General features: G+C 43.6%; 4 non-coding genes and 4 pseudogenes across 4 annotated transcripts; all 8 read left to right on the top strand.

Annotated features, from left to right (window-relative positions):
• The first annotated feature begins 7,628 nt into the window (after positions 1–7,628).
• LOC148671224 (5S ribosomal RNA) lies at positions 7,629–7,747 on the top strand. The gene has a single exon (XR_015938480.1). It is a non-coding gene; the product is annotated as a 5S ribosomal RNA (ribosomal RNA).
• Positions 7,748–8,284: 537 nt separating this feature from the next.
• On the top strand, positions 8,285–8,403 carry LOC148671223 (5S ribosomal RNA; annotated as a pseudogene).
• Positions 8,404–8,940: 537 nt separating this feature from the next.
• LOC148671222 (5S ribosomal RNA) lies at positions 8,941–9,059 on the top strand. Its single transcript, XR_015937931.1, has one exon. It is a non-coding gene; the product is annotated as a 5S ribosomal RNA (ribosomal RNA).
• Positions 9,060–9,596: 537 nt separating this feature from the next.
• LOC148671221 (5S ribosomal RNA) lies at positions 9,597–9,715 on the top strand. Its single transcript, XR_015937930.1, has one exon. It is a non-coding gene; the product is annotated as a 5S ribosomal RNA (ribosomal RNA).
• A 536-nt stretch (positions 9,716–10,251) lies between these two features.
• LOC148671220 (5S ribosomal RNA) lies at positions 10,252–10,370 on the top strand. The gene has a single exon (XR_015937929.1). It is a non-coding gene; the product is annotated as a 5S ribosomal RNA (ribosomal RNA).
• A 537-nt stretch (positions 10,371–10,907) lies between these two features.
• On the top strand, positions 10,908–11,016 carry LOC148671219 (5S ribosomal RNA; annotated as a pseudogene).
• A 537-nt stretch (positions 11,017–11,553) lies between these two features.
• LOC148671218 (5S ribosomal RNA) lies at positions 11,554–11,672 on the top strand (annotated as a pseudogene).
• Positions 11,673–12,209: 537 nt separating this feature from the next.
• Positions 12,210–12,328, top strand: LOC148671217 (5S ribosomal RNA; annotated as a pseudogene).
• The last annotated feature ends 536 nt before the right edge of the window (positions 12,329–12,864 follow it).

Below are 12,864 nucleotides of genomic sequence, written 5' to 3'. Positions count from 1 at the left end.
TAGCTGCGTCGGCATGCGTAGGCTGCAAAGGAACAAGTAAAAGGTTATTCCATGCCTTCTTCAGTTGTTAGAAAGACAGGGCAGTATGCAAAGATAATTTTCTTTTTATCTTTGCTTACTGCAGTTTATCTTTGATGACAACATCAAAGACATTAAGGAATTCTTACAGCTAACAGCTCCACATCAACTTCCTTTTATAACTAACCTCATCAGATCTCTCAACTCCCAACTCTTCCAGTTTCTCACTTCAGAGAACGATAAAAAACTCAATCATCCTCTACAGAGAAAAACCATCAACACCCCTACCACCTCCACCAATCCTAACCTTGTTGTTACTGTACCCTCTGACCTTTCCCTTTCACCCCTTTGCATCCTCAGCTAACATATTTTAATATTACAACACAATTACAATAGATTGTACAGTATTTACAGTTTAAAATTAAGGTAAATATGTCAAAATATCAAAATCCAACTGCACAGTGCTAACAAAACAATGCTTGTCAAGTTCTCAAACAAATCTGCATTGTATTTTTAAAATATTTCAGCAGAGGATGTGACGGGAGTATAAATGACGATTCGACGATCATTTTTCTTGGGTGAATATGGTTTTCTGGGGAGTTGCGATGTTGGGCATTATTGGACATTTTTGACACGTGTTGAACAATCGCATTTCCTACAAATATTAAAATGGCTGTGATTTAGCTGAGAAATCCAATCGACCTATGCGAAAACAATGTTTACATCGCAAAAGAAACCCGACCCTGGGTGGACTTGAACCACCAACCTTTTGGATAACAGCCGAACACGCTAACCGATTGTGCCACAGAGACTGACTGGTGGAGTATTTTCTCGAATCAAAAAAAAAATATCTTACCGTTCTTTTTGCCAGCCGGTAATATTTCTTCTGCACTGATAACCAAAAACTGAATTTCATGTTTCGCAAGCTGTGTGAATTTAATCAAAAACAAGTTTTCCAGAAAGGAAATGAACACATGCATTTAACGAAGTCAAGCCCTTTGTGATTGCCCAAAATGGTACGTTCTGTACTACAAGATAGGAAGAAATACACAGCTGGGATTTGAGCATAGGTTCTTTTGTTTAATTGAGAAGCGCTTTAACCAACTAAGCTACGGTGACAGGATGACTGTCACCTTTTACAGCTACTTGGACACACTGCTCTGAGACATCTGCGTTCAGAAAGTGTTGAACCTGCTCTCAGAGCAAATTGCCTCTTTTACATACAGTAGCAGCCCCGACACTAAGAAACGAAGAGAAATGGCTTTTATTGGGCATTTTTCATGTCCAATGCGTTTGACATTTCCCAAGGGCGACAGAGTTCTTTTGCAACACTATTTCTTCTTCTTTTTTCTTTCTGTACGCTTTGATAAAAAACGAGAAATCATGCAAGGGAAAAATGTCTTTTTTTCATAGAGAAAACGTGTACCAGGAAATGTTGTGTTGAGAAGAAGTGATTTAACATGATACGTGACCTAATTTATCGGAGCGAATGCTCACCCAGCAAGGTCTGGAGAAGTTGGAGAGTCTGGTGGATGTGATAATTATACGGTGTTGTGGAAGAAAACAGTCTTTCTTTGAATTCTCAATCAATTGGAATTTCAGTGCGGAACATAAAGCCTTTGTCTGATTTAAAGAGATTATATTTTAAAACTCATAAAAAATCAGAAAACACACGTTTCTCACTTTGAAATTTTAGACGGGGCGGTATATTACTAGTAGCAACGCTGAGCACACTATTGGGGAATTCAGGTTATGTGAAATACCAGCAGTTTAATAAATAACGCATCTGATGTTGGATCATAAGATTGTAGGTTCGACTTCTACCTGGCTCATGTAAATTTTATTCAAGCTCCTCAGTAATAGATGTCTATTATGTAATGAACCGCACCTGAAAGCAAACATTGGGTCTGTTTCCTTTGTTTTCCAGCATGAAATAGCAAATCGTTACAAAAAGTACCTGCTAATGTCCAATAGCGTTTTTTTTTTCAAATTACATTTTCAGGCTTCAGACACTTTTTAATAAAACAAAAGTGTCCAGAAACTCCCTAACTTTCAGGTTTGCTTGAACCTGTATTAAAAGAAATTATTTGAAACTTCCGGGATTCCACTCTCTGATGTAGCTGTCTCTAAAGACGGATGTGATGTTTCGCAGATGTGAACTGTGCCTTCTCTCTTGTGTTCAAGGGTATTCGCTGTGGGAGATCCTAACTGTATGTCCAGTAGGGCTCTATTTTGTTTAGATTATCTATGTGGTGTACAGATAGAACTCAACTACATGGTGTGAATTCCGTGTTCAGGACGAGCAGAACCTGAAAAACTAAAAGCAGACCTCGACATAATTTGAACACACAGCCTTCTGATGTGGAGTCAGACATGCTACCTTTGTGCCACAAGGTCACAGCTCTCAGCTGTTTTGAATTCCCCAAAGGAGACAAATCAGCTTCACAAAAAATTCTCCTGTGAAGAGCGCCGCTCTTCCGAAGAGAGTCTCTTCATCTCAGACCATATTTTATTCTTCCTGCGCAGCTCTTGTGCAGGTGTTGTTCTTGATAACAGATCCAGGAACACTGACTGTTTTTCTATTTTTTTTAATTAAGTACCCCATGGTGCAACGGTAGCATGTCTGACTCTAAATCCCGAAGTTAATTTTCAAAGTATATCGGAGTCAACTGATACTGATCAGGTTCTGCTGCTGCTGAACCCGCAGTCTTCACCTTAAAGTTTAATTCCCCAAGCCTTATATGTCCATCCCTTCTCGTCAAAACTCATATTTTCACAGGGTACCCTTCAGAAATCGCAGTATAGAATGAAAAACTCCAGTAGATCTCGGCCGCTGTTGGTGATTTTCCTTTAAAAATAAATGAATCTCTGGAAATTTTACGGAGTGTATTACTTTCACTGAGACCGAGGAGTGTTAAGATGTACATGAGTCTTTGTGGCTCGGTTGTTAACCAAAAGGGTGGTTTTATGTTTCACACTAAATTGAGATCTTGAAACCAAAATAGTTAGAAATATGGAACACAACCGTTGTTCCCCAAAAAGGAAAGCTGTTTTGTACTGACGTCACTCCTTTTTATGTAACCCAGATTGTGAAGACAACTCTGCCCTATCAAAGGAAAATGTTACACAAAAGTTGGAAAGCACACTCTGAACCCATCTGTATATTTGATTCCCGTGATCCGTTCAAAGCTGCTTAGTACTTTGCAAGCAAATCAAATCATTTCAGGGAAGAAACTCAGTTTAATGAACTACTTTTGTATTTTCACTCATTGATTTTGATCTTTGTATTCTCTTCACATTCTCAGCAATAATATTTCAAAATTACAGTTCGGATTTATTGGAAAACTTCACAAGCATTATGAGATTAGGACTGTACAATTGTTTTTTAATATCTTGGTATATTTACCTTCATTTTAATATAGATATAACCATAAATGTTGTTAAGCATATTGTACTTTTGTCGTACTTTTTAAAACATTTTAGCTGAGGACACACGGCGACTATTATACCTTGTGATACATGCAAGACATCTGTAAACGAAGATGTAATTACAATAAAATTGGCAATTCACAGAAAACCACAATTTGTATAATATTATTCCTCTAAATCAATGATCAATTGAAGGATTTGAAGAAACTATCAAAGAAACAGCAGCAATAGCAGATGATTTTGGTTTTGAACCCATCTTTACACCTCAATAATCCATTTGTCCTCGAAAAAAGAAAAGACAGGGATATTTTGAGTCTCATAATTATCCTCTTCTTGATCCAAAAAAAGCGTTTATTGCTTCTGTACTTTTTTGGATTTTCTTACGAAGATCTCACGAAGTATTGCCAGGATCTATATTTTGTGTTCGGTAGCGATAACACTGCTGATATTGATTGAGTAAAAATCTGTGATGTATTGACAGCTTTATCTGAAGCGAGAAATCCTCGAACACCGCTTATGAAGTGTTGGGATTCATACCAAGAAATACCTTTTGTTTTCCCACCCAAAATGCTACTATTGCATTACACATTATGCAAACATTACCAGTTTTAGTAGCTTCTGGGCACGATTTTCCAAAACTGAAACTAATTACAAATTATTTAAGATGAACCATGTCCAAAAATTGTAAATCAGGACTAATATAATATCAAGTGAAATTACTACAGAAGAAAAGGTTTAACTGAAATATGAATAAGACTATGCAAGCCTACAAAATAGAATAATTCAATTTATATAACTTATTCTTTTCTTATTGTAGAAATGGGCTCACATACCGGAAGACACTAACGTTTCTCTTCGTTAGAATATGTGAATAACAGTTTAACCCCAAATGTCTGTAATTGTGATTCTGTTAAACTTCAAAAAAGCATCTATCAATAGTAAGAAATTATTAAGAAAGGAAGAAATTGTGTTATTTCATAAACTGTAAGACATGAAGACATTTACAGGTTATATCCTTTGCTTTGTCTTTTAACACAAGCGTTCAGGATCCAAGCCCATGTTCGGATGGTTGTGTTTCTCTTGTAATCATCAAATGTCATTGTTTTGTCCGTCAGTTCTTTCTCGAGTTGTACCATGGATATTTTATACCATCAACACTTTTCATGCTCTTTTGCATTTTCCTTCACATACGGAAAAAAACTCAAGGCGTTCTTGTCACTGTGCTACACAGTACAGGACACGCAGTGAGGAATTCGCGCAGCTTTCAGCTCAGTGCGGAATCCAGAGGGAGGACTCGCTCGGTGAATGATCTCTCAGGAAATCCCGGGTGAGGTTTTTCTGCAACAGCCACGACAAGTGTGAAGACGTTCTCTAGATTTCCTGAATGTGACTTTAAATTAGTTCACATTCTTTGGTAGTTAACAGAACTAAATGCTTTGGAGGTACATCTAAAACTGCAGAGAACACTGTAGCACTTCAAGTTTAATTGTGTAAACCTGGCTCTCTATGAACACAAGCAAAGAGTTCTCACTCGACAGAAGACTGCGATGTGAGCACAGTAACATAAAGCACTTGAAGATGCTAGGGATTGAACCTGGGACCTCATACATGTAAGACAAGCACTCTACCACTAAGCACTCTACCACTAAGCTACACCCCTGACATAGAGAACTTTTGAAGATGTGCAGGTGCTCACAGACCACAATCCATCTTTTGCATCTTTTAAGTGCTCTTGATTAAACTATGCATAGAAAAACAGCAGTACTGATGATTTTCATGGACTGATGCACACTTGTTCTGTACAACTCCAGTGATAAAACCTTGTCTGTAAATATTGTAGAACGTAAAAGGGTGAAACAACGCTCCAACCACAGGAATGGTAACAGAAAGGATAATTTTCTTATTTAATACCTCCTTTTGAGATGCCTTGTCAACGCACACAGACGTTAGAGCTGAACAAATATTTTGTACACAAGACGGCAGTGCGATATTAAAATTCCTGTCTTCTTGATGGATTCAGACTGGTAGCCAGAGGACGCCGGGACAACGCCCATTGGACAACTGCTGGAACAGAGGCTGCAACAGAGCTTGTCAGCTGGTTTGGTGTTCGTGCCGGGAGATTCCAAATCCATACACAGTGGATAAGTAAACCCCATGTTCTACATTCTGTCTCGAGAATTCAGTTGTACCTCAAAAAAAGTTGTTATCAATTTAATTCATGAGTAATGTATTTACTTCCGAGTTTAGAGTAACAGTGGGTAATAACACTGATTAGCGATTTGGTAACCGAATGATATATATTGACATATATTCTCTGTTGTGTATTTTTGTGTTTGCATCTCTTCGAGATTATATACCTTGTATATTGATAACCCTCACAGTAAGGTCTGCCGCTCGTATCCAGGCAGACTAGTATATGTTTGGTGCACAATTTATGTTAATAAATGTATCTCGTGTATTGAACCCGTGTGTGTGCGTTGTTAGTTGTTCTGACGATTGATTTTCTAAAAGCCACAACGAACAACCTCGTGATTACTGCTACAATTAATAATTGTCTCAGTAAACCCATCAAACCTCTACAACCACGATACACCACCATAAACTATATTAATTTAGGAACATAAACATATAGTGTAAACTGTATATGGCTGGTATTGGTAGTTTAAAGAAAAAATACACACCAGTATTCCACTTTCTTCCTAAACATTTTAAGAATCAAAGTCTTACATGTAGTAAGATTTTACCACGTTTCGGAAACGTTTTTACATGCTCCTTCTGACCATCTTAAGTTTATATACTTTTTGAAAAGTCATAAGATATTCACATTTTCTGTGAATGTGCTCGTTATCGGAGTAAACAAAAGCATACTTTTAGAATTTGATTAATAGGGAATATAATATGGAATCACGTACCTAAAGAAATTAATAACGATATAATTATTTTTATGTACTGTAGCTCAAATAGTAGTATAATACACTTTCTATGGATACATGTGCTTCTACGCAACGCAGAAGCACATCCACAAGTAACAGGAGGACATTGGCTAGCCATTATGATAAATACAGTGGAAAAAAGCAATTGGGAAAATAAGACCTGCTGATCTGTTATACATACCAGGAAGAGAACAGAATATGTTTTTTTCTGTTCGAAACGTGTGTTGTCTTTATGAAATTCATGTATTTTAAACGTTTAATTAAGAAGAAAAAAACTTACAGAAAGATACTAAGCTGATCACGAGATAGAAAGATCACCCGTTTTTCGCGCATAAAAAGTGGCTATTAACTGGGTGAACTGTTATTAACTGGAGTCAACTGGGTGAAAACACATAATATGAACATGAAACAAAACAAAAAATAAAAATAAGATACAATCTACAGACATTAAAACCGGTGTCATGGAAATATAACTATCAAGGAAGCCACAAGAGAGAGTTCTCACCTGAGTAAGGTCTTTATTTCAATATTGGGAGCAACCAGAGACTCAATCTGTTACAAGCAGTACAGGGTTTTCATAAGACGTTGCGCTGTAAAAAAGCTCAGCGCTTTGTCCATTCTAAAACTTCCACTTTCCCTAAGAGAAAACAGATTACATCAAAAAGCGAAAGAAGAAGCACTAGATATGTTATTCAAAGCTTATCAGTTACTTTCAGCTAATTCTAACGACCCAGACAGCATATATTGTTTTGGTACATTGTCTTCTAAAGTAACCTAAACAGTGTACTTTGTTGACGCACTGTTTTCTAAAATTCTGCACGTACTGTAGCACAGCAATTACATCCTTGAAATATATTATCTAAAAGCCCCAATATATTTCTTTGCAAAGCTCTCTACATTTTAAGAATCAATTTACTTATTAGATTTCCACTTAAAGACTTGTTCGGCTGGCGTTCGGGGAGTCGCGTTTTTCAGAATTGTATTGAGATCGTTTTCCACAGAGCTCAGATGTCAAAGCACAGCAGCAGCTCTCCACAGCGATCCTCTATAGCGCCCTTTCTCCCGCAGCTCCGTCCTCATTGGAAGGAAGCAAGAGTGAAAGGCTGAAGTGAAATAGAGCGGGGACGAAGGCAGTGAAGAGAGAGAACGTGGGAAGAAGAGAAAAACGCAAGGGAAAAAAAGCAGCGTCGTAAAAGAGGTGACGGAGCTGTCCTCTCAATAAGAAGGGTGCCAGCGAGCCTTGCTCTCGCTTACGGCCACACCCCCTTGAGCACGCCTGATCTCGTCTGATCTCGGAAGCTAAACAGGGATGGGCCTGGTTAGTACTTGGATGGGAGACCGCCTGGGAATACCAGGTGCTGTGAGCTTTTAAGCGCAGGAGGCGCCCTATCCCCGCTCGCTCGCTCATTCCCCTGTTCACACGTGCAGTGCGGCTTGTCCGTCTGTTTATTTGTCAGCTTTGGCGAGACACGGGTGCTTGTGTATTAGCGTGAGCGTTTTTTATTCTGATCAGGAACAGTTTAACAAGTCCGCAAAGGATCGAGGAAAGGTTTATCGCCAGCTGAAAAGAGACACAGCGCTTCGGCTGTGGAGACTTGTTCGGCTGGCGTTCGGAGAGTCGCGTTTTTCAGAATTGTATTGAGATCGTTTTCCACAGAGCTCAGATGTCAAAGCACAGCAGCAGCTCTCCACAGCGATCCTCTATAGCGCCCTTTCTCCCGCAGCTCCGTCCTCATTGGAAGGAAGCAAGAGTGAAAGGCTGAAGTGAAATAGAGCGGGGACGAAGGCAGTGAAGAGAGAGAACGTGGGAAGAAGAGAAAAACGCAAGGGAAAAAAAGCAGCGTCGTAAAAGAGGTGACGGAGCTGTCCTCTCAATAAGAAGGGTGACAGCGAGCCTTGCTCTCGCTTACGGCCACACCCCCTTGAGCACGCCTGATCTCGTCTGATCTCGGAAGCTAAACAGGGTTGGGCCTGGTTAGTACTTGGATGAGAGACCGCCTGGGAATACCAGGTGCTGTAAGCTTTTAAGCGCAGGAGGCGCCCTATCCCCGCTCGCTCGCTCATTCCCCTGTTCACACGTGCAGTGCGGCTTGTCCGTCTGTTTATTTGTCAGCTTTGGCGAGACACGGGTGCTTGTGTATTAGCGTGAGCGTTTTTTATTCTGATCAGGAACAGTTTAACAAGTCCGCAAAGGATCGAGGAAAGGTTTATCGCCAGCTGAAAAGAGACACAGCGCTTCGGCTGTGGAGACTTGTTCGGCTGGCGTTCGGAGAGTCGCGTTTTTCAGAATTGTATTGAGATCGTTTTCCACAGAGCTCAGATGTCAAAGCACAGCAGCAGCTCTCCACAGCGATCCTCTATAGCGCCCTTTCTCCCGCAGCTCCGTCCTCATTGGAAGGAAGCAAGAGTGAAAGGCTGAAGTGAAATAGAGCGGGGACGAAGGCAGTGAAGAGAGAGAACGTGGGAAGAAGAGAAAAACGCAAGGGAAAAAAAGCAGCGTCGTAAAAGAGGTGACGGAGCTGTCCTCTCAATAAGAAGGGTGCCAGCGAGCCTTGCTCTCGCTTACGGCCACACCCCCTTGAGCACGCCTGATCTCGTCTGATCTCGGAAGCTAAACAGGGATGGGCCTGGTTAGTACTTGGATGGGAGACCGCCTGGGAATACCAGGTGCTGTAAGCTTTTAAGCGCAGGAGGCGCCCTATCCCCGCTCGCTGGCTCATTCCCCTGTTCACACGTGCAGTGCGGCTTGTCCGTCTGTTTATTTGTCAGCTTTGGCGAGACACGGGTGCTTGTGTATTAGCGTGAGCGTTTTTTATTCTGATCAGGAACAGTTTAACAAGTCCGCAAAGGATCGAGGAAAGGTTTATCGCCAGCTGAAAAGAGACACAGCGCTTCGGCTGTGGAGACTTGTTCGGCTGGCGTTCGGAGAGTCGCGTTTTTCAGAATTGTATTGAGATCGTTTTCCACAGAGCTCAGATGTCAAAGCACAGCAGCAGCTCTCCACAGCGATCCTCTATAGCGCCCTTTCTCCCGCAGCTCCGTCCTCATTGGAAGGAAGCAAGAGTGAAAGGCTGAAGTGAAATAGAGCGGGGACGAAGGCAGTGAAGAGAGAGAACGTGGGAAGAAGAGAAAAACGCAAGGGAAAAAAAGCAGCGTCGTAAAAGAGGTGACGGAGCTGTCCTCTCAATAAGAAGGGTGACAGCGAGCCTTGCTCTCGCTTACGGCCACACCCCCTTGAGCACGCCTGATCTCGTCTGATCTCGGAAGCTAAACAGGGATGGGCCTGGTTAGTACTTGGATGGGAGACCGCCTGGGAATACCAGGTGCTGTAAGCTTTTAAGCGCAGGAGGCGCCCTATCCCCGCTCGCTCGCTCATTCCCCTGTTCACACGTGCAGTGCGGCTTGTCCGTCTGTTTATTTGTCAGCTTTGGCGAGACACGGGTGCTTGTGTATTAGCGTGAGCGTTTTTTATTCTGATCAGGAACAGTTTAACAAGTCCGCAAAGGATCGAGGAAAGGTTTATCGCCAGCTGAAAAGAGACACAGCGCTTCGGCTGTGGAGACTTGTTCGGCTGGCGTTCGGGGAATCGCGTTTTTCAGAATTGTATTGAGATCGTTTTCCACAGAGCTCAGATGTCAAAGCACAGCAGCAGCTCTCCACAGCGATCCTCTATAGCGCCCTTTCTCCCGCAGCTCCGTCCTCATTGGAAGGAAGCAAGAGTGAAAGGCTGAAGTGAAATAGAGCGGGGACGAAGGCAGTGAAGAGAGAGAACGTGGAAAGAAGAGAAAAACGCAAGGGAAAAAAGCAGCGTCGTAAAAGAGGTGACGGAGCTGTCCTCTCAATAAGAAGGGTGCCAGCGAGCCTTGCTCTCGCTTACGGCCACACCCCCTTGAGCACGCCTGATCTCGTCTGATCTCGGAAGCTAAACAGGGATGGGCCTGGTTAGTACTTGGATGGGAGACCGCCTGGGAATACCAGGTGCTGTAAGCTTTTAACCGCAGGAGGCGCCCTATCCCCGCTCGCTCGCTCATTCCCCTGTTCACACGTGCAGTGCGGCTTGTCCGTCTGTTTATTTGTCAGCTTTGGCGAGACACGGGTGCTTGTGTATTAGCGTGAGCGTTTTTTATTCTGATCAGGAACAGTTTTACAAGTCTGCAAAGGATCGAGGAAAGGTTTATCGCCAGCTGAAAAGAGACACAGCGCTTCGGCTGTGGAGACTTGTTCGGCTGGCGTTCGGAGAGTCGCGTTTTTCAGAATTGTATTGAGATCGTTTTCCACAGAGCTCAGATGTCAAAGCACAGCAGCAGCTCTCCACAGCGATCCTCTATAGCGCCCTTTCTCCCGCAGCTCCGTCCTCATTGGAAGGAAGCAAGAGTGAAAGGCTGAAGTGAAATAGAGCGGGGACGAAGGCAGTGAAGAGAGAGAACGTGGGAAGAAGAGAAAAACGCAAGGGAAAAAAAGCAGCGTCGTAAAAGAGGTGACGGAGCTGTCCTCTCAATAAGAAGGGTGCCAGCGAGCCTTGCTCTCGCTTACGGCCACACCCCCTTGAGCACGCCTGATCTCGGAAGCTAAACAGGGATGGGCCTGGTTAGTACTTGGATGGGAGACCGCCTGGGAATACCAGGTGCTGTAAGCTTTTAAGCGCAGGAGGCGCCCTATCCCCGCTCGCTCGCTCATTCCCCTGTTCACACGTGCAGTGAGGCTTGTCCGTCTGTTTATTTGTCAGCTTTGGCGAGACACGGGTGCTTGTGTATTAGCGTGAGCGTTTTTTATTCTGATCAGGAACAGTTTTACAAGTCCGCAAAGGATCGAAGAAAGGTTTATCGCCAGCTGAAAAGAGACACAGCGCTTCGGCTGTGGAGACTTGTTCGGCTGGCGTTCGGAGAGTCGCGTTTTTCAGAATTGTATTGAGATCGTTTTCCACAGAACTCAGATGTCAAAGCACAGCAGCAGCTCTCCACAGCGATCCTCTATAGCGCCCTTTCTCCCGCAGCTCCGTCCTCATTGGAAGGAAGCAAGAGTGAAAGGCTGAAGTGAAATAGAGCGGGGACGAAGGCAGTGAAGAGAGAGAACGTGGGAAGAAGAGAAAAACGCAAGGGAAAAAAAGCAGCGTCGTAAAAGAGGTGACGGAGCTGTCCTCTCAATAAGAAGGGTGCCAGCGAGCCTTGCTCTCGCTTACGGCCACACCCCCTTGAGCACGCCTGATTTCGTCTGATCTCGGAAGCTAAACAGGGATGGGCCTGGTTAGTACTTGGATGGGAGACCGCCTGGGAATACCAGGTGCTGTAAGCTTTTAAGCGCAGGAGGCGCCCTATCCCCGCTCGCTCGCTCATTCCCCTGTTCACACGTGCAGTGCGGCTTGTCCGTCTGTTTATTTGTCAGCGTTGGCGAGACGCGGGTGCTTGTGTATTAGCGTGAGCGTTTTTTATTCTGATCATGAACAGTTTAACAAGTCCGCAAAGGATCGAGGAAAGGTTTATCGCCAGCTGAAAAGAGACACAGCGCTTCGGCTGTGGAGACTTGTTCGGCTGGCGTTCGGAGGGTCGCGTTTTTCAGAATTGTATTGAGATCGTTTTCCACAGAGCTCAGATGTCAAAGCACAGCAGCAGCTCTCCACAGCGATCCTCTATAGCGCCCTTTCTCCCGCAGCTCCGTCCTCATTGGAAGGAAGCAAGAGTGAAAGGCTGAAGTGAAATAGAGCGGGGACGAAGGCAGTGAAGAGAGAGAACGTGGGAAGAAGAGAAAAACGCAAGGGAAAAAGAGCAGCGTCGTAAAAGAGGTGACGGAGCTGTCCTCTCAATAAGAAGGGTGCCAGCGAGCCTTGCTCTCGCTTACGGCCACAACCCCTTGAGCACGCCTGATCTCGTCTGATCTCGGAAGCTAAACAGGGATGGGCCTGGTTAGTACTTGGATGGGAGACCGCCTGGGAATACCATTTGCTGTAAGCTTTTAAGCGCAGGAGGCGCCCTATCCCCGCTCGCTCGCTCATTCCCCTGTTCACACGTGCAGTGCGGCTTGTCCGTCTGTTTATTTGTCAGCTTTGGCGAGACACGGGTGCTTGTGTATTAGCGTGAGCGTTTTTTATTCTGATCAGGAACAGTTTTACAAGTCCGCAAAGGATCGAGGAAAGGTTTATCGCCAGCTGAAAAGAGACACAGCGCTTCGGCTGTGGAGACTTGTTCGGCTGGCGTTCGGAGAGTCGCGTTTTTCAGAATTGTATTGAGATCGTTTTCCACAGAGCTCAGATGTCAAAGCACAGCAGCAGCTCTCCACAGCGATCCTCTATAGCGCCCTTTCTCCCGCAGCTCCGTCCTCATTGGAAGGAAGCAAGAGTGAAAGGCTGAAGTGAAATAGAGCAGGGACGAAGGCAGTGAAGAGAGAGAACGTGGGAAGAAGAGAAAAACGCAAGGGAAAAAAAGCAGCGTCGTAAAAGAGGTGACGGAGCTGTCCTCTCAATAAGAAGGGTGCCAGCGAGCCTTGCTCT

The sequence above is a fragment of the Lepisosteus platostomus genome, chromosome 5, assembly GCF_059453375.1.
Source record: "Lepisosteus platostomus isolate fLepPlt1 chromosome 5, fLepPlt1.hap1, whole genome shotgun sequence".
NCBI lineage: Eukaryota > Metazoa > Chordata > Actinopteri > Semionotiformes > Lepisosteidae > Lepisosteus > Lepisosteus platostomus.
The sequence above is the reverse complement of the archived record's forward strand: the minus strand, read 5'-3'. Positions and strand labels throughout refer to the sequence as shown.